We start from the raw sequence: 16,136 nt of genomic DNA, 5'->3' as shown, positions 1-16,136 counted from the left end.
CAGAGAACCAGGTCAGCAGAGCTGCTCTAGAGCCTAAGACCCAGGTCAACAGAGCTGTTCTAGAGTCAGAGAACCAGGTCAGCAGAGCTGCTGTAGAGCCATAGAAACCAGGTCAGCACAGCTGCTCTAGAGCCTAAGAACGAGGTCAGCAGAGCTGCTCTAGAGGCAGAGAACAAGGTCAGCAGAACTGCTGTAGAGCCAGAGAACCAGGTCAGGAGAGCTGCTTTAGAGGGAGAGAACCAGGTCAGCAGAGCTGCTTTAGAGGGGGAGAACCAGGTCAGCAGATCTGCTTTAGAGCCAGAGAACCAGGTCAGCAGAGCTGTTTTAGAGGGAGAGAACCAGGTCAGCAGAGCTGCTTTAGAGCCATAGAACCAGGTCAGCAGAGCTGCTCTAGAGGCAGAGAACAAGGTCAGCAGAGCTGCCGTACAGCCAGAGAACCAGGTCAGCAGAGCTGCTTTAGAGGGGGAGAACCAGGTCAGCAGAGCTGCTTTAGAGCCAGAGAACCAGGTCAGCAGAGCTGCTTTAGAGCCAGAGAACCAGGTCAGCAGAGCTGCTTTAGAGGGAGAGAACCAGGTCAGCAGAGTTGCTTTAGAGTTAGAGAAACGGGTCAGCAGAGCTGCTTCAGAGCCATAGAAACCAGGTCAGCAGAGCTGCTCTAAAGGCAGAGAACCAGGTCAGGAGAGTCGTTATAGAGCCAGAGAACCAAGCCAGCAGAGCTGCTCTTGAGCCTAAGAACCAGGCCAGCAGGGCTGCTCTACAGCCAGAGAACAAGGTCAGCAGAGCTGCTTTAGAGCCAGAGAACCATGTTAGCAGAGCCGCTTTACAGCCATAGAACCAGGTCAGCAGAGCTGCTTTAGAGTCAGAGAACCAGGTAAGCAGAGCCGCTTTAGAGCCAGAGAACCAGGTCAGCAGAACTGCTTGAGAACCAGGTCAGCAGAGCTGCTTTAGAGCCAGAGAACCAGGTCAGCAGAGCTGCTCTCGAGCCTAAGAACCAGGTCAGCAGAGCTGCTCTAGAGGCAGAGAACCAGTTCAGCAGAGCTGCTGTAGAGCCAGAGAACCAGGTCAGAGGAGATTCTTTACAGCCATAGAACCAGGTCAGCAGAGCTGCTCTAGAGACAGAGAACCAGGACTGCAGAGCTGCTTTAGAGCAACAGGACCAGGTCAGCAGAGCCATTGTAGAGCCAGAGAACCAGGTCAGCAGAGCTGCTTTAGAGCCACAGAACAAGGTCAGAAGAGCTGCTTTAAAGCCAGAGAAACAGGTCAGCAGAGCTGCTCTAGAGCCAGAGAAACTAGGTCTGCAGGGCTGCTTTAGAGCCAGAGAAACCAAGTCAGCAGAGCTGCTTTAGAGCCAGAGAACCAGGTCAGCAGAGCTGCTTTAGAGGGAGAGAACCAGGTCAGCAGAGCTGCTCTAGAGCCAGAGTACCAGGTCAGGAGAGCAGCTTCAAAGCCAGAGAACCAGGTCAGCAGAGCTGCTTTAGAGCCATAGAACCAGGTCAGCAGAGCTGCTTTAGAGCCAGAGAACCAGGTCAGCAGAGCTGCTCCAGAGCCTAAGAACCAGGTCAGAAGAGCTGCTCTAGAGGCAGAGAACCAGGTCAGCAGAGCTGCCATAGAGCTAGAGAACCAGGTCAGCAGAGCTGCTTTAGAGCCAGAGAACCAGGTCAGCAGAGCTGCTCTAGAGCCTAAGACCCAGGTCAACAGAGCTGCTCTAGAGTCAGAGAACCAGGTCAGCAGAGCTGCTCTAGAGCCTAAGACCCAGGTCAACAGAGCTGCTCTAGAGTCAGAGAACCAGGTCAGCAGAGCTGCTCTAGAGCCTAAGACCCAGGTCAACAGAGCTGCTCTAGAGTCAGAGAACCAGGTCAGCAGAGCTGCTGTAGAGCCATAGACACCAGGTCAGCAGAGCTGCTCCAGAGCCAGAGAACCAGGTCAGCAGAGCTGCTTTAGAGCCTAAGACCCAGGTCAACAGAGCTGCTCTAGAGTCAGAGAACCAGGTCAGCAGAGCTGCTGTAGAGCCATAGAAACCAGGTCAGCACGGCTGCTCTAGAGCCTAAGAACGAGGTCAGCAGAGCTGCTCTAGAGGCAGAGAACAAGGTCAGCAGAGCTGCCGTAGAGCCAGAGAACCAGGTCAGGAGAGCTGCTTTAGAGGGAGAGAACCAGGTCAGCAGTGCTGCTTTAGAGGGGGAGAACCAGGTCAGCAGAGCTGCTTTAGAGCCAGAGAACCAGGTCAGCAGAGCTGTTTTAGAGGGAGAGAACCAGGTCAGCAGAGCTGCTTTAGAGCCATAGAACCAGGTCAGCAGAGCTGCTCTAGAGGCACAGAACAAGGTCAGCAGAGCTGCCGTACAGCCAGAGAACCAGGTCAGCAGAGCTGCTTTAGAGGGGGAGAACCAGGTCAGCAGAGCTGCTTTAGAGCCAGAGAACCAGGTCAGCAGAGCTGCTTTAGAGGGAGAGAACCAGGTCAGCAGAGTTGCTTTAGAGTTAGAGAAACAGGTCAGCAGAGCTGCTTTAGAGCCATAGAAACCAGGTCAGCAGAGCTGCTCTAAAGGCAGAGAACCAGGTCAGCAGAGTCGTTATAGAGCCAGAGAACCAAGTCAGCAGAGCTGCTCTAGAGCCTAAGAACCAGGCCAGCAGGGCTGCTCTACAGCCAGAGAACAAGGTCAGCAGAGCTGCTTTAGAGCCAGAGAACCATGTTAGCAGAGCCGCTTTACAGCCATAGAACCAGGTCAGCAGAGCTGCTTTAGAGTCAGAGAACCAGGTAAGCAGAGCCGCTTTAGAGCCAGAGAACCAGGTCAGCAGAGTTGCTCTCGAGCCTAAGAACCAGGTCAGCAGAACTGCTTGAGAACCAGGTCAGCAGAGCTGCTTTAGAGCCAGAGAACCAGGTCAGCAGAGTTGCTCTCGAGCCTAAGAACCAGGTCAGCAGAGCTGCTCTAGAGGCAGAGAACCAGTTCAGCAGAGCTGCTGTAGAGCCAGAGAACCAGGTCAGAGGAGATTCTTTACAGCCATTGAACCAGGTCAGCAGAGCTGCTCTAGAGACAGAGAACCAGGACTGCAGAGCTGCTTTAGAGCAACAGGACCAGGTCAGCAGAGCCATTGTAGAGCCAGAGAACCAGGTCAGCAGAGCTGCTTTAGAGCCATAGAACAAGGTCAGAAGAGCTGCTTTAAAGCCAGAGAAACAGGTCAGCAGAGCTGCTCTAGAGCCAGAGAAACTAGGTCTGCAGGGCTGCTTTAGAACCAGAGAAACCAAGTCAGCAGAGCTGCTTTAGAGCCAGAGAACCAGGTCAGCAGAGCTGCTTTAGAGGAAGAGAACCAGGTCAGCAGAGCTGCTCTAGAGCCAGAGTACCAGGTCAGGAGAGCAGCTTCAAAGCCAGAGAACCAGGTCAGCAGAGCTGCTTTAGAGCCATAGAACCAGGTCAGCAGAGCTGCTTTAGAGCCAGAGAACCAGGTCAGCAGAGCTGCCTCACAGCCACACAACCAGGTCAGCAGTGCTGCTCTAGAGCCTAAGACCCAGGTCAACAGAGCTGCTCTAGAGTCAGAGAACCAGGTCAGCAGAGCTGCTCTAGAGCCTAAGATCCAGGTCAACAGAGCTGCTCTAGAGTCAGAGAACCAGGTCAGCAGAGCTGCTGTAGAGCCATAGACACCAGGTCAGCAGAGCTGCTCCAGAGCCTAAGAACCAGGTCAGAAGATCTGCTCTAGAGGCAGAGAACCAGGTCAGCAGAGCTGCCGTAGAGCTAGAGAACCAGGTCAGCAGAGCTGCTTTAGAGCCAGAGAACCAGGTCAGCAGAGCTGCTCTAGAGCCTAAGACCCAGGTCAACAGAGCTGCTCTAGAGTCAGAGAACCAGGTCAGCAGAGCTGCTGTAGAGCCATAGAAACCAGGTCAGCACAGCTGCTCTAGAGCCTAAGAACGAGGTCAGCAGAGCTGCTCTAGAGGCAGAGAACAAGGTCAGCAGAGCTGCCGTAGAGCCAGAGAACCAGGTCAGGAGAGCTGCTTTAGAGGGAGAGAACCAGGTCAGCAGAGCTGCTTAAGAGGGGGAGAACCAGGTCAGCAGAGCTGCTTTAGAGGCAGATAACCAGGTCAGCAGAGCTGTTTTAGAGGGAGAGAACCAGGTCAGCAGAGTTGCTTTAGAGTCAGAGAAACAGGTCAGCAGAGCTGCTTTAGAGCCATAGAAACAAAGTCAGCAGAGCTGCTCTAAAGGCAGAGAACCAGGTCAGCAGAGTCGTTATAGAGCCAGAGAACCAAGTCAGCAGAGCTGCTCTAAAGCCTAAGAACAAGGCCAGCAGGGCTGCTCTACAGCCAGAGAACAAGATCAGCAGAGCTGCTTTAGAGCCAGAGAACCATGTCAGCAGAGCCGCTTTACAGCCATAGAACCAGGTCAGCAGAGCTGCTTTAGAGCCAGAGAACCAGGTCAGCAGAATGCTTAAGAACCAGGTCAGCAGAGCTGCTTTAGAGCCAGAGAACCAGGTCAGCAGAGCTGCTCTCGAGCCTAAGAACCAAGTCAGCAGGGCTGCTCTAGAGGCAGAGAACCAGTTCAGCAGAGCTGCTGCAGAGCCAGAGAACCAGGTCAGAGGAGATTCTTTACAGCCATAGAACCAGGTCACCAGAGCTGCTCTAGAGCCAGAGAACCAGGTCAGCAGAGCCTCTTTAGAGCCAGACAACCAGGTCATCAGAGCTGCTGTAGAGCCAGAGAACTAGGTCAACAGAGCTTCTTTAGAGCCACAGAACCAGGTCAGCAGAGCGATGTTTTAGAGCCAGAGAAACATCAGGTCAGCAGAGCTGCTTCAGAGCCAGTGAACCAGGTCAGCAGAGCTGCTGTAAAGCCAGAGAACTAGGTCACCAGAGCTTCTTTAGAGCCACAGAACCAGGTCAGCAGAGCTGTTTTAGAGCCAGAGAAACATCAGGTCAGCAGAGCTGCTTTAGAGCCAGAGAACCAGGTCAGCAGAGCCGTTGTAGAGCCAGAGAACCAGGTCAGCAGAGCTGTTCTAGAGCCTAAGATTCAGGACAGCAGAGCTGCTCTAGAGCCAGAGAACCAGGTCAGCAGAGCTGCTTTTGAGCCAGAGAACCAGACCAGAAGATCTGCTTTAGAGCCAGAGAACCAGGTTAGCAGCGCTGCTATAGAGCCAGAGAACCAGGTCAGCAGAGCTGCTTTAGAGCAACAGAACCAGGTCAGCAGAGCCATTGTAGAGCCAGAGAACCAGGTCAGCAGAGCTGCTTTAGAGCCATAGAACGAGGTCAGAAGATCTGCTTTAGAGCCAGAGAAACAGGTCAGAAGAACTGCTCTAGAGTCAGAGAAACTAGGTCTGCAGAGCTGCTTTAGAGCCAGAGAAACCAAGTCAGCAGAGCTGCTTTAGAGTCAGAGAACCAGGTCAGCAGAGCTGCTTTAGAGGGAGAGAACCAGGTCAGCAGAGCTTCTCTAGAGCCAGAGAACCAGGTCAGCAGAGCAGCTTCAAAGCCATAGACACCAGGTCAGCAGAGCTGCTCCAGAGCCAGAGAACCAGGTCAGCAGAGCTGCTTTAGAGCCTAAGACCCAGGTCAACAGAGCTGCTCTAGAGTCAGAGAACCAGGTCAGCAGAGCTGCTGTAGAGCCATAGAAACCAGGTCAGCACGGCTGCTCTAGAGCCTAAGAACGAGGTCAGCAGAGCTGCTCTAGAGGCAGAGAACAAGGTCAGCAGAGCTGCCGTAGAGCCAGAGAACCAGGTCAGGAGAGCTGCTTTAGAGGGAGAGAACCAGGTCAGCAGTGCTGCTTTAGAGGGGGAGAACCAGGTCAGCAGAGCTGCTTTAGAGCCAGAGAACCAGGTCAGCAGAGCTGTTTTAGAGGGAGAGAACCAGGTCAGCAGAGCTGCTTTAGAGCCATAGAACCAGGTCAGCAGAGCTGCTCTAGAGGCAGAGAACAAGGTCAGCAGAGCTGCCGTACAGCCAGAGAACCAGGTCAGCAGAGCTGCTTTAGAGGGGGAGAACCAGGTCAGCAGAGCTGCTTTAGAGCCAGAGAACCAGGTCAGCAGAGCTGCTCTAGAGGCAGAGAACCAGTTCAGCAGAGCTGCTGTAGAGCCAGAGAACCAGGTCAGAGGAGATTCTTTACAGCCATAGAACCAGGTCAGCAGAGCTGCTCTAGAGACACAGAACCAGGACTGCAGAGCTGCTTTAGAGCAACAGGACCAGGTCAGCAGAGCCATTGTAGAGCCAGAGAACCAGGTCAGCAGAGCTGCTTTAGAGCCATAGAACAAGGTCAGAAGATCTGCTTTAAAGCCAGAGAAACAGGTCAGCAGAGCTGCTCTAGAGCCAGAGAAACTAGGTCTGCAGGGCTGCTTTAGAGCCAGAGAAACCAAGTCAGCAGAGCTGCTTTAGAGCCAGAGAACCAGGTCAGCAGAGCTGCTTTAGAGGAAGAGAACCAGGTCAGCAGAGCTGCTCTAGAGCCAGAGTACCAGGTCAGGAGAGCAGCTTCAAAGCCAGAGAACCAGGTCAGCAGAGCTGCTTTAGAGCCATAGAACCAGGTCAGCAGAGCTGCTTTAGAGCCAGAGAACCAGGTCAGCAGAGCTGCTCCAGAGCCTAAGAACCAGGTCAGAAGAGCTGCTCTAGAGGCAGAGAACCAGGTCAGCAGAGCTGCCGTAGAGCTAGAGATCCAGGTCAGCAGAGCTGCTTTAGAGCCAGAGAACCAGGTCAGCAGAGCTGCTCTAGAGCCTAAGACCCAGGTCAACAGAGCTGCTCCAGAGTCAGAGAACCAGGTCAGCAGAGGTGCTGTAGAGCCATAGACACCAGGTCAGCAGAGCTGCTCCAGAGCCTAAGAACCAGGTCAGAAGATCTGCTCTAGAGGCAGAGAACCAGGTCAGCAGAGCTGCCGTAGAGCTAGAGAACCAGGTCAGCAGAGCTGCTTTAGAGCCAGAGAACCAGGTCAGCAGAGCTGCTCTAGAGCCTAAGACCCAGGTCAACAGAGCTGCTCTAGAGTCAGAGAACCAGGTCAGCAGAGCTGCTGTAGAGTCATAGAAACCAGGTCAGCACAGCTGCTCTAGAGCCTAAGAACGAGGTCAGCAGAGCTGCTCTAGAGGCAGAGAACAAGGTCAGCACAGCTGCTGTAGAGCCAGAGAACCAGGTCAGGAGAGCTGCTTTAGAGGGAGAGAACCAGGTCAGCAGAGCTGCTTTAGAGGGGGAGAACCAGGTCAGCAGAGCTGCTTTAGAGCCAGAGAACCAGGTCAGCAGAGCTGCTCTCGAGCCTAAGAACCAGGTCAGCAGAGCTGCTCTAGAGGCAGAGAACCAGTTCGGCAGAGCTGCTGTAGAGCCAGAGAACCAGGTCAGAGGAGATTCTTTACAGCCATAGAACCAGGTCAGCAGAGCTGCTCTAGAGACAGAGAACCAGGACTGCAGAGCTGCTTTAGAGCAACAGGACCAGGTCAGCAGAGCCATTGTAGAGCCAGAGAACCAGGTCAGCAGAGCTGCTTTAGAGCCATAGAACAATGTCAGAAGAGCTGCTTTAAAGCCAGAGAAACAGGTCAGCAGAGCTGCTCTAGAGCCAGAGAAACTAGGTCTGCAGGGCTGCTTTAGAGCCAGAGAAACCAAGTCAGCAGAGCTGCTTTAGAGCCAGAGAACCAGGTCAGCAGAGCTGCTTTAGAGGGAGAGAACCAGGTCAGCAGAGCTGCTCTAGAGCCAGAGTACCAGGTCAGGAGAGCAGCTTCAAAGCCAGAGAACCAGGTCAGCAGAGCTGCTTTAGAGCCATAGAACCAGGTCAGCAGAGCTGCTTTAGAGCCAGAGAACCAGGTCAGCAGAGCTGCTCCAGAGCCTAAGAACCAGGTCAGAAGAGCTGCTCTAGAGGCAGAGAACCAGGTCAGCAGAGCTGCCATAGAGCTAGAGAACCAGGTCAGCAGAGCTGCTTTAGAGCCAGAGAACCAGGTCAGCAGAGCTGCTCTAGAGCCTAAGACCCAGGTCAACAGAGCTGCTCTAGAGTCAGAGAACCAGGTCAGCAGAGCTGCTCTAGAGCCTAAGACCCAGGTCAACAGAGCTGCTCTAGAGTCAGAGAACCAGGTCAGCAGAGCTGCTCTAGAGCCTAAGATCCAGGTCAACAGAGCTGCTCTAGAGTCAGAGAACCAGGTCAGCAGAGCTGCTGTAGAGCCATAGACACCAGGTCAGCAGAGCTGCTCCAGAGCCTAAGAACCAGGTCAGAAGATCTGCTCTAAAGGCAGAGAACCAGGTCAGCAGAGCTGCCGTAGAGCTAGAGAACCAGGTCAGCAGAGCTGCTTTAGAGCCAGAGAACCAGGTCAGCAGAGCTGCTCTAGAGCCTAAGACCCAGGTCAACAGAGCTGCTCTAGAGTCAGAGAACCAGGTCAGCAGAGCTGCTGTAGAGCCATAGAAACCAGGTCAGCACAGCTGCTCTAGAGTCTAAGAACGAGGTCAGCAGAGCTGCTCTAGAGGCAGAGAACAAGGTCAGCAGAGCTGCCGTAGAGCCAGAGAACCAGGTCAGGAGAGCTGCTTTAGAGGGAGAGAACCAGGTCAGCAGAGCTGCTTAAGAGGGGGAGAACCAGGTCAGCAGAGCTGCTTTAGAGGCAGAGAACCAGGTCAGCAGAGCTGTTTTAGAGGGAGAGAACCAGGTCAGCAGAGTTGCTTTAGAGTCAGAGAAACAGGTCAACAGAGCTGCTTTAGAGCCATAGAAACAAAGTCAGCAGAGCTGCTCTAAAGGCAGAGAACCAGGTCAGCAGAGTCGTTATAGAGCCAGAGAACCAAGTCAGCAGAGCTGCTCTAAAGCCTAAGAACAAGGCCAGCAGGGCTGCTCTACAGCCAGAGAACAAGATCAGCAGAGCTGCTTTAGAGCCAGAGAACCATGTCAGCAGAGCCGCTTTACAGCCATAGAACCAGGTCAGCAGAGCTGCTTTAGAGCCAGAGAACCAGGTCAGCAGAATGCTTGAGAACCAGGTCAGCAGAGCTGCTTTAGAGCCAGAGAACCAGGTCAGCAGAGCTGCTCTCGAGCCTAAGAACCAAGTCAGCAGAGCTGCTCTAGAGGCAGAGAACCAGTTCAGCAGAGCTGCTGTAGAGCCAGAGAACCAGGTCAGAGGAGATTCTTTACAGCCATAGAACCAGGTCACCAGAGCTGCTCTAGAGCCAGAGAACCAGGTCAGCAGAGCCTCTTTAGAGCCAGACAACCAGGTCATCAGAGCTGCTGTAGAGCCAGAGAACTAGGTCAACAGAGCTTCTTTAGAGCCACAGAACCAGGTCAGCAGAGCGATGTTTTAGAGCCAGAGAAACATCAGGTCAGCAGAGCTGCTTCAGAGCCAGTGAACCAGGTCAGCAGAGCTGCTGTAAAGCCAGAGAACTAGGTCACCAGAGCTTCTTTAGAGCCACAGAACCAGGTCAGCAGAGCTGTTTTAGAGCCAGAGAAACATCAGGTCAGCAGAGCTGCTTTAGAGCCAGAGAACCAGGTCAGCAGAGCCGTTGTAGAGCCAGAGAACCAGGTCAGCAGAGCTGTTCTAGAGCCTAAGATCCAGGACAGCAGAGCTGCTCTAGAGCCAGAGAACCAGGTCAGCAGAGCTGCTTTTGAGCCAGAGAACCAGGCCAGAAGATCTGCTTTAGAGCCAGAGAACCAGGTTAGCAGCGCTGCTATAGAGCCAGAGAACCAGGTCAGCAGAGCTGCTTTAGAGCAACAGAACCAGGTCAGCAGAGCCATTGTAGAGCCAGAGAACCAGGTCAGCAGAGCTGCTTTAGAGCCATAGAACGAGGTCAGAAGATCTGCTTTAGAGCCAGAGAAACAGGTCAGAAGAACTGCTCTAGAGCCAGAGAAACTAGGTCTGCAGAGCTGCTTTAGAGCCAGAGAAACCAAGTCAGCAGAGCTGCTTTAGAGTCAGAGAACCAGGTCAGCAGAGCTGCTTTAGAGGGAGAGAACCAGGTCAGCAGAGCAGCTCTAGAGACAGAGAACCAGGTCAGCAGAGCAGCTTCAAAGCCAGAGAACCAGGTCAGCAGAGCTACTTTAGAGCCATAGAACCAGGTCAGCAGAGCTGCTTTAGAGCCAGAGAACCAGGTCAGCAGAGTTGCTTTAGAGACAGAGAAGCAGGTCAGCAGAGCTGCTCTAGAGCCTAAGACCCAGGTCAACAGAGCTGCTCTAGAGTCAGAGAACCAGGTCAGCAGAGCTGCTGTAGAGCCATAGACACCAGGCCAGCAGAGCAGCTTCAAAGCCAGAGAACCGGGTCAGCAGAGCTGCTTTAGAGCCATAGAACCAGGTCAGCAGAGTTGCTTTAGAGCCAGAGAATCAGGTCAGCAGAGCTGCTTGAGAGACAGAGAACCAGGTCAGCAGAGCTGCTCTTGAGCCTAAGACCCAGGTCAACAGAGCTGCTCTAGACTCAGAGAACCAGGTCTGCAGAGCTGCTGTAGAGCCATAGACACCAGGTCAGCAGAGCTGCTCTAGAGCCTAAGAACCAGGTCAGCAGAGCTGCTCTAGAGGCAGAGAACCAGGTCAGCAGAGCTGCCGTAGAGCCAGAGAACCAGGTCAGCAGAGCTGCTTTAGAGGGAGAGAACCAGGTCAGCAGATCTGCTTTAGAGCCAGAGAACCACGTCAGCAGAGCTGTTTTAGACTGAGAGAACCAGGTCAGCAGAGCTGTAGTAGAGCCAGAGAACCAGGTCAGCCGAGCTGCTTTAGAGGGAGAGAACGAGGTCAGCAGAGCTGCTTTAGCATCAGAGACACAAGGTCAGCAGAGCAGCTTTAGTGCCAGAGAACCAGGTCAGCAGAGCTACTCTAGAGGGAGAGAACCAGGTCAGCTGACCTGCTCTAGAGCCAGAGAACCAGGTCAGCAGAGCTGTTTCAAAGCCACAGAACCAGGTCAGTAGAGCAGCTTTAGAGCCATAGAACCAGGTCAGCAGAGCTCCCTTAGAGCCATAGAACCAGGTCAGCAGAGCTGGTTTAGAGCCAGAGAACCAGGTCAGCAGAGCTGCCTCACAGCCATACAACCGGGTCAGCAGAGCTGCTCTAGAGCCTAAGAGCCAGGTCAACAGAGCTGCTCTAGAGCCAGAGAACCAGGTCAGCAGAGCTGCTGTAGAGCCATAGAAACCAGGTCAGCAGAGCTGCTCTTAAGCCTAAGAACCAGGTCAGCAGAGTTGCTTTAGAATCAGAGAAAAAGGTCAGCAGAGTTGCTTTAGAGTCAGAGAAACAGGTCAGCAGAGCTGCTTTAGAGCCATAGAAACAAGGTCAGCAGAGCTGCTCTAAAGGCAGAGAACCAGGTCAGCAGAGTCGTTATAGAGCCAGAGAACCAAGTCAGCAGAGCTGCTCTAAAGCCTAAGAACAAGGCCAGCAGGGCTGCTCTACAGCCAGAGAACAAGATCAGCAGAGCTGCTTTAGAGCAAGAGAACCATGTCAGCAGAGCCGCTTTACAGCCATAGAACCAGGTCAGCAGAGCTGCTTTAGAGCCAGAGAACCAGGTCAGCAGAGCTGCTCTCGAGCCTAAAAACCAAGTCAGCAGAGCTGCTCTAGAGGCAGAGAACCAGTTCAGCAGAGCTGCTGTAGAGCCAGAGAAACAGGTCAGAGTAGATTCTTTACAGCCATAGAACCAGGTCACCAGAGCTGCTCTAGAGCCAGAGAACCAGGTCAGGAGAGCTGCTTTAGAGGGAGAGAACCAGGTCAGCAGTGCTGCTTTAGAGGGGGAGAACCAGGTCAGCAGAGCTGCTTTAGAGCCAGAGAACCAGGTCAGCAGAGCTGTTTTAGAGGGAGAGAACCAGGTCAGCAGAGCTGCTTTAGAGCCATAGAACCAGGTCAGCAGAGCTGCTCTAGAGGCAGAGAACAAGGTCAGCAGAGCTGCCGTACAGCCAGAGAACCAGGTCAGCAGAGCTGCTTTAGAGGGGGAGAACCAGGTCAGCAGAGCTGCTTTAGAGCCAGAGAACCAGGTCAGCAGAGCTGCTTTAGAGGGAGAGAACCAGGTCTGCAGAGTTGCTTTAGAGTTAGAGAAACAGGTCAGCAGAGCTGCTTTAGAGCCATAGAAACCAGGTCAGCAGAGCTGCTCTAAAGGCAGAGAACCAGGTCAGCAGAGTCGTTATAGAGCCAGAGAACCAAGTCAGCAGAGCTGCTCTAGAGCCTAAGAACCAGGCCAGCAGGGCTGCTCTACAGCCAGAGAACAAGGTCAGCAGAGCTGCTTTAGAGCCAGAGAACCATGTTAGCAGAGCCGCTTTACAGCCATAGAACCAGGTCAGCAGAGCTGCTTTAGAGTCAGAGAACCAGGTAAGCAGAGCCGCTTTAGAGCCAGAGAACCAGGTCAGCAGAACTGCTTGAGAACCAGGTCAGCAGAGCTGCTTTAGAGCCAGAGAACCAGGTCAGCAGAGTTGCTCTCGAGCCTAAGAACCAGGTCAGCAGAGCTGCTCTAGAGGCAGAGAACCAGTTCAGCAGAGCTGCTGTAGAGCCAGAGAACCAGGTCAGAGGAGATTCTTTACAGCCATAGAACCAGGTCAGCAGAGCTGCTCTAGAGACAGAGAACCAGGACTGCAGAGCTGCTTTAGAGCAACAGGACCAGGTCAGCAGAGCCATTGTAGAGCCAGAGAACCAGGTCAGCAGAGCTGCTTTAGAGCCATAGAACAAGGTCAGAAGAGCTGCTTTAAAGCCAGAGAAACAGGTCAGCAGAGCTGCTCTAGAGCCAGAGAAACTAGGTCTGCAGGGCTGCTTTAGAGCCAGAGAAACCAAGTCAGCAGAGCTGCTTTAGAGCCAGAGAACCAGGTCAGCAGAGCTGCTTTAGAGGAAGAGAACCAGGTCAGCAGAGCTGCTCTAGAGCAAGAGTACCAGGTCAGGAGAGCAGCTTCAAAGCCAGAGAACCAGGTCAGCAGAGCTGCTTTAGAGCCATAGAACCAGGTCAGCAGAGCTGCTTTAGAGCCAGAGAACCAGGTCAGCAGAGCTGCTCCAGAGCCTAAGAACCAGGTCAGAAGAGCTGCTCTAGAGGCAGAGAACCAGGTCAGCAGAGCTGCCGTAGAGCTAGAGATCCAGGTCAGCAGAGCTGCTTTAGAGCCAGAGAACCAGGTCAGCAGAGCTGCTCTAGAGCCTAAGACCCAGGTCAACAGAGCTGCTCTAGAGTCAGAGAACCAGGTCAGCAGAGCTGCTCTAGAGCCTAAGACCCAGGTCAACAGAGCTGCTCTAGAGTCAGAGAACCAGGTCAGCAGAGCTGCTCTAGAGCCTAAGACCCAGGTCAACAGAGCTGCTCTAGAGTCAGAGAACCAGGTCAGCAGAGGTGCTGTAGAGCCATAGACACCAGTTCAGCAGAGCTGCTCCAGAGCCTAAGAACCAGGTCAGAAGATCTGCTCTAGAGGCAGAGAACCAGGTCAGCAGAGCTGCCGTAGAGCTAGAGAACCAGGTCAGCAGAGCTGCTTTAGAGCCAGAGAACCAGGTCAGCAGAGCTGCTCTAGAGCCTAAGACCCAGGTCAACAGAGCTGCTCTAGAGTCAGAGAACCAGGTCAGCAGAGCTGCTGTAGAGCCATAGAAACCAGGTCAGCACAGCTGCTCTAGAGCCTAAGAACGAGGTCAGCAGAGCTGCTGTAGAGCCAGAGAACCAGGTCAGGAGAGCTGCTTTAGAGGGAGAGAACCAGGTCAGCAGAGCTGCTTTAGAGGGGGAGAACCAGGTCAGCAGAGCTGCTTTAGAGCCAGAGAACCAGGTCAGCAGAGCTGTTTTAGAGGGAGAGAACCAGGTCAGCAGAGCTGCTTTAGAGCCATAGAACCAGGTCAGCAGAGCTGCTCTAGAGGCAGAGAACAAGGTCAGCAGAGCTGCCGTACAGCCAGAGAACCAGGTCAGCAGAGCTGCTTTAGAGGGGGAGAACCAGGTCAGCAGAGCTGCTTTAGAGCCAGAGAACCAGGTCAGCAGAGCTGCATTAGAGCCAGAGAACCAGGTCAGCAGAGCTGCTTTAGAGGGAGAGAACCAGGTCAGCAGAGTTGCTTTAGAGTTAGAGAAACAGGTCAGCAGAGCTGCTTTAGAGCCATAGAAACCAGGTCAGCAGAGCTGCTCTAAAGGCAGAGAACCAGGTCAGCAGAGTCGTTATAAAGCCAGAGAACCAAGTCAGCAGAGCTGCTCTAGAGCCTAAGAACCAGGCCAGCAGGGCTGCTCTACAGCCAGAGAACAAGGTCAGCAGAGCTGCTTTAGAGCCAGAGAACCATGTTAGCAGAGCCGCTTTACAGCCATAGAACCAGGTCAGCAGAGCTGCTTTAGAGTCAGAGAACCAGGTAAGCAGAGCCGCTTTAGAGCCAGAGAACCAGGTCAGCAGAACTGCTTGAGAACCAGGTCAGCAGAGCTGCTTTAGAGCCAGAGAACCAGGTCAGCAGAGCTGCTCTCGAGCCTAAGAACCAGGTCAGCAGAGCTGCTCTAGAGGCAGAGAACCAGTTCAGCAGAGCTGCTGTAGAGCCAGAGAACCAGGTCAGAGGAGATTCTTTACAGCCATAGAACCAGGTCAGCAGAGCTGCTCTAGAGACAGAGAACCAGGACTGCAGAGCTGCTTTAGAGCAACAGGACCAGGTCAGCAGAGCCATTGTAGAGCCAGAGAACCAGGTCAGCAGAGCTGCTTTAGAGCCATAGAACAAGGTCAGAAGAGCTGCTTTAAAGCCAGAGAAACAGGTCAGCAGAGCTGCTCTAGAGCCAGAGAAACTAGGTCTGCAGGGCTGCTTTAGAGCCAGAGAAACCAAGTCAGCAGAGCTGCTTTAGAGCCAGAGAACCAGGTCAGCAGAGCTGCTCTAGAGCCAGAGTACCAGGTCAGGAGAGCAGCTTCAAAGCCAGAGAACCAGGTCAGCAGAGCTGCTTTAGAGCCATAGAACCAGGTCAGCAGAGCTGCTTTAGAGCCAGAGAACCAGGTCAGCAGAGCTGCTCCAGAGCCTAAGAACCAGGTCAGAAGAGCTGCTCTAGAGGCAGAGAACCAGGTCAGCAGATCTGCCATAGAGCTAGAGAACCAGGTCAGCAGAGCTGCTTTAGAGCCAGAGAACCAGGTCAGCAGAGCTGCTCTAGAGCCTAAGACCCAGGTCAACAGAGCTGCTCTAGAGTCAGAGAACCAGGTCAGCAGAGCTGCTCTAGAGCCTAAGACCCAGGTCAACAGAGCTGCTCTAGAGTCAGAGAACCAGGTCAGCAGAGCTGCTCTAGAGCCTAAGACCCAGGTCAACAGAGCTGCTCTAGAGTCAGAGAACCAGGTCTGCAGAGCTGCTGTAGAGCCATAGACACCAGGTCAGCAGAGCTGCTCTAGAGCCTAAGAACCAGGTCAGCAGAGCTGCTCTAGAGGCAGAGAACCAGGTCAGCAGAGCTGCCGTAGAGCCAGAGAACCAGGTCAGCAGAGCTGCTTTAGAGGGAGAGAACCAGGTCAGCAGATCTGCTTTAGAGCCAGAGAACCACGTCAGCAGAGCTGTTTTAGACTGAGAGAACCAGGTCAGCAGAGCTGTAGTAGAGCCAGAGAACCAGGTCAGCCGAGCTGCTTTAGAGGGAGAGAACGAGGTCAGCAGAGCTGCTTTAGCATCAGAGACACAAGGTCAGCAGAGCAGCTTTAGTGCCAGAGAACCAGGTCAGCAGAGCTACTCTAGAGGGAGAGAACCAGGTCAGCTGACCTGCTCTAGAGCCAGAGAACCAGGTCAGCAGAGCTGTTTCAAAGCCACAGAACCAGGTCAGTAGAGCAGCTTTAGAGCCATAGAACCAGGTCAGCAGAGCTCCCTTAGAGCCATAGAACCAGGTCAGCAGAGCTGGTTTAGAGCCAGAGAACCAGGTCAGCAGAGCTGCCTCACAGCCATACAACCGGGTCAGCAGAGCTGCTCTAGAGCCTAAGAGCCAGGTCAACAGAGCTGCTCTAGAGCCAGAGAACCAGGTCAGCAGAGCTGCTGTAGAGCCATAGAAACCAGGTCAGCAGAGCTGCTCTAAAGCCTAAGAACCAGGTCAGCAGAGTTGCTTTAGAATCAGAGAAAAAGGTCAGCAGAGTTGCTTTAGAGTCAGAGAAACAGGTCAGCAGAGCTGCTTTAGAGCCATAGAAACAAGGTCAGCAGAGCTGCTCTAAAGGCAGAGAACCAGGTCAGCAGAGTCGTTATAGAGCCAGAGAACCAAGTCAGCAGAGCTGCTCTAAAGCCTAAGAACAAGGCCAGCAGGGCTGCTCTACAGCCAGAGAACAAGATCAGCAGAGCTGCTTTAGAGCAAGAGAACCATGTCAGCAGAGCCGCTTTACAGCCATAGAACCAGGTCAGCAGAGC

This window comes from Triturus cristatus, chromosome 1_1 (genome assembly GCF_964204655.1).
Source record: "Triturus cristatus chromosome 1_1, aTriCri1.1, whole genome shotgun sequence".
NCBI lineage: Eukaryota > Metazoa > Chordata > Amphibia > Caudata > Salamandridae > Triturus > Triturus cristatus.
Note: the sequence above shows the minus strand (reverse complement) of the source record.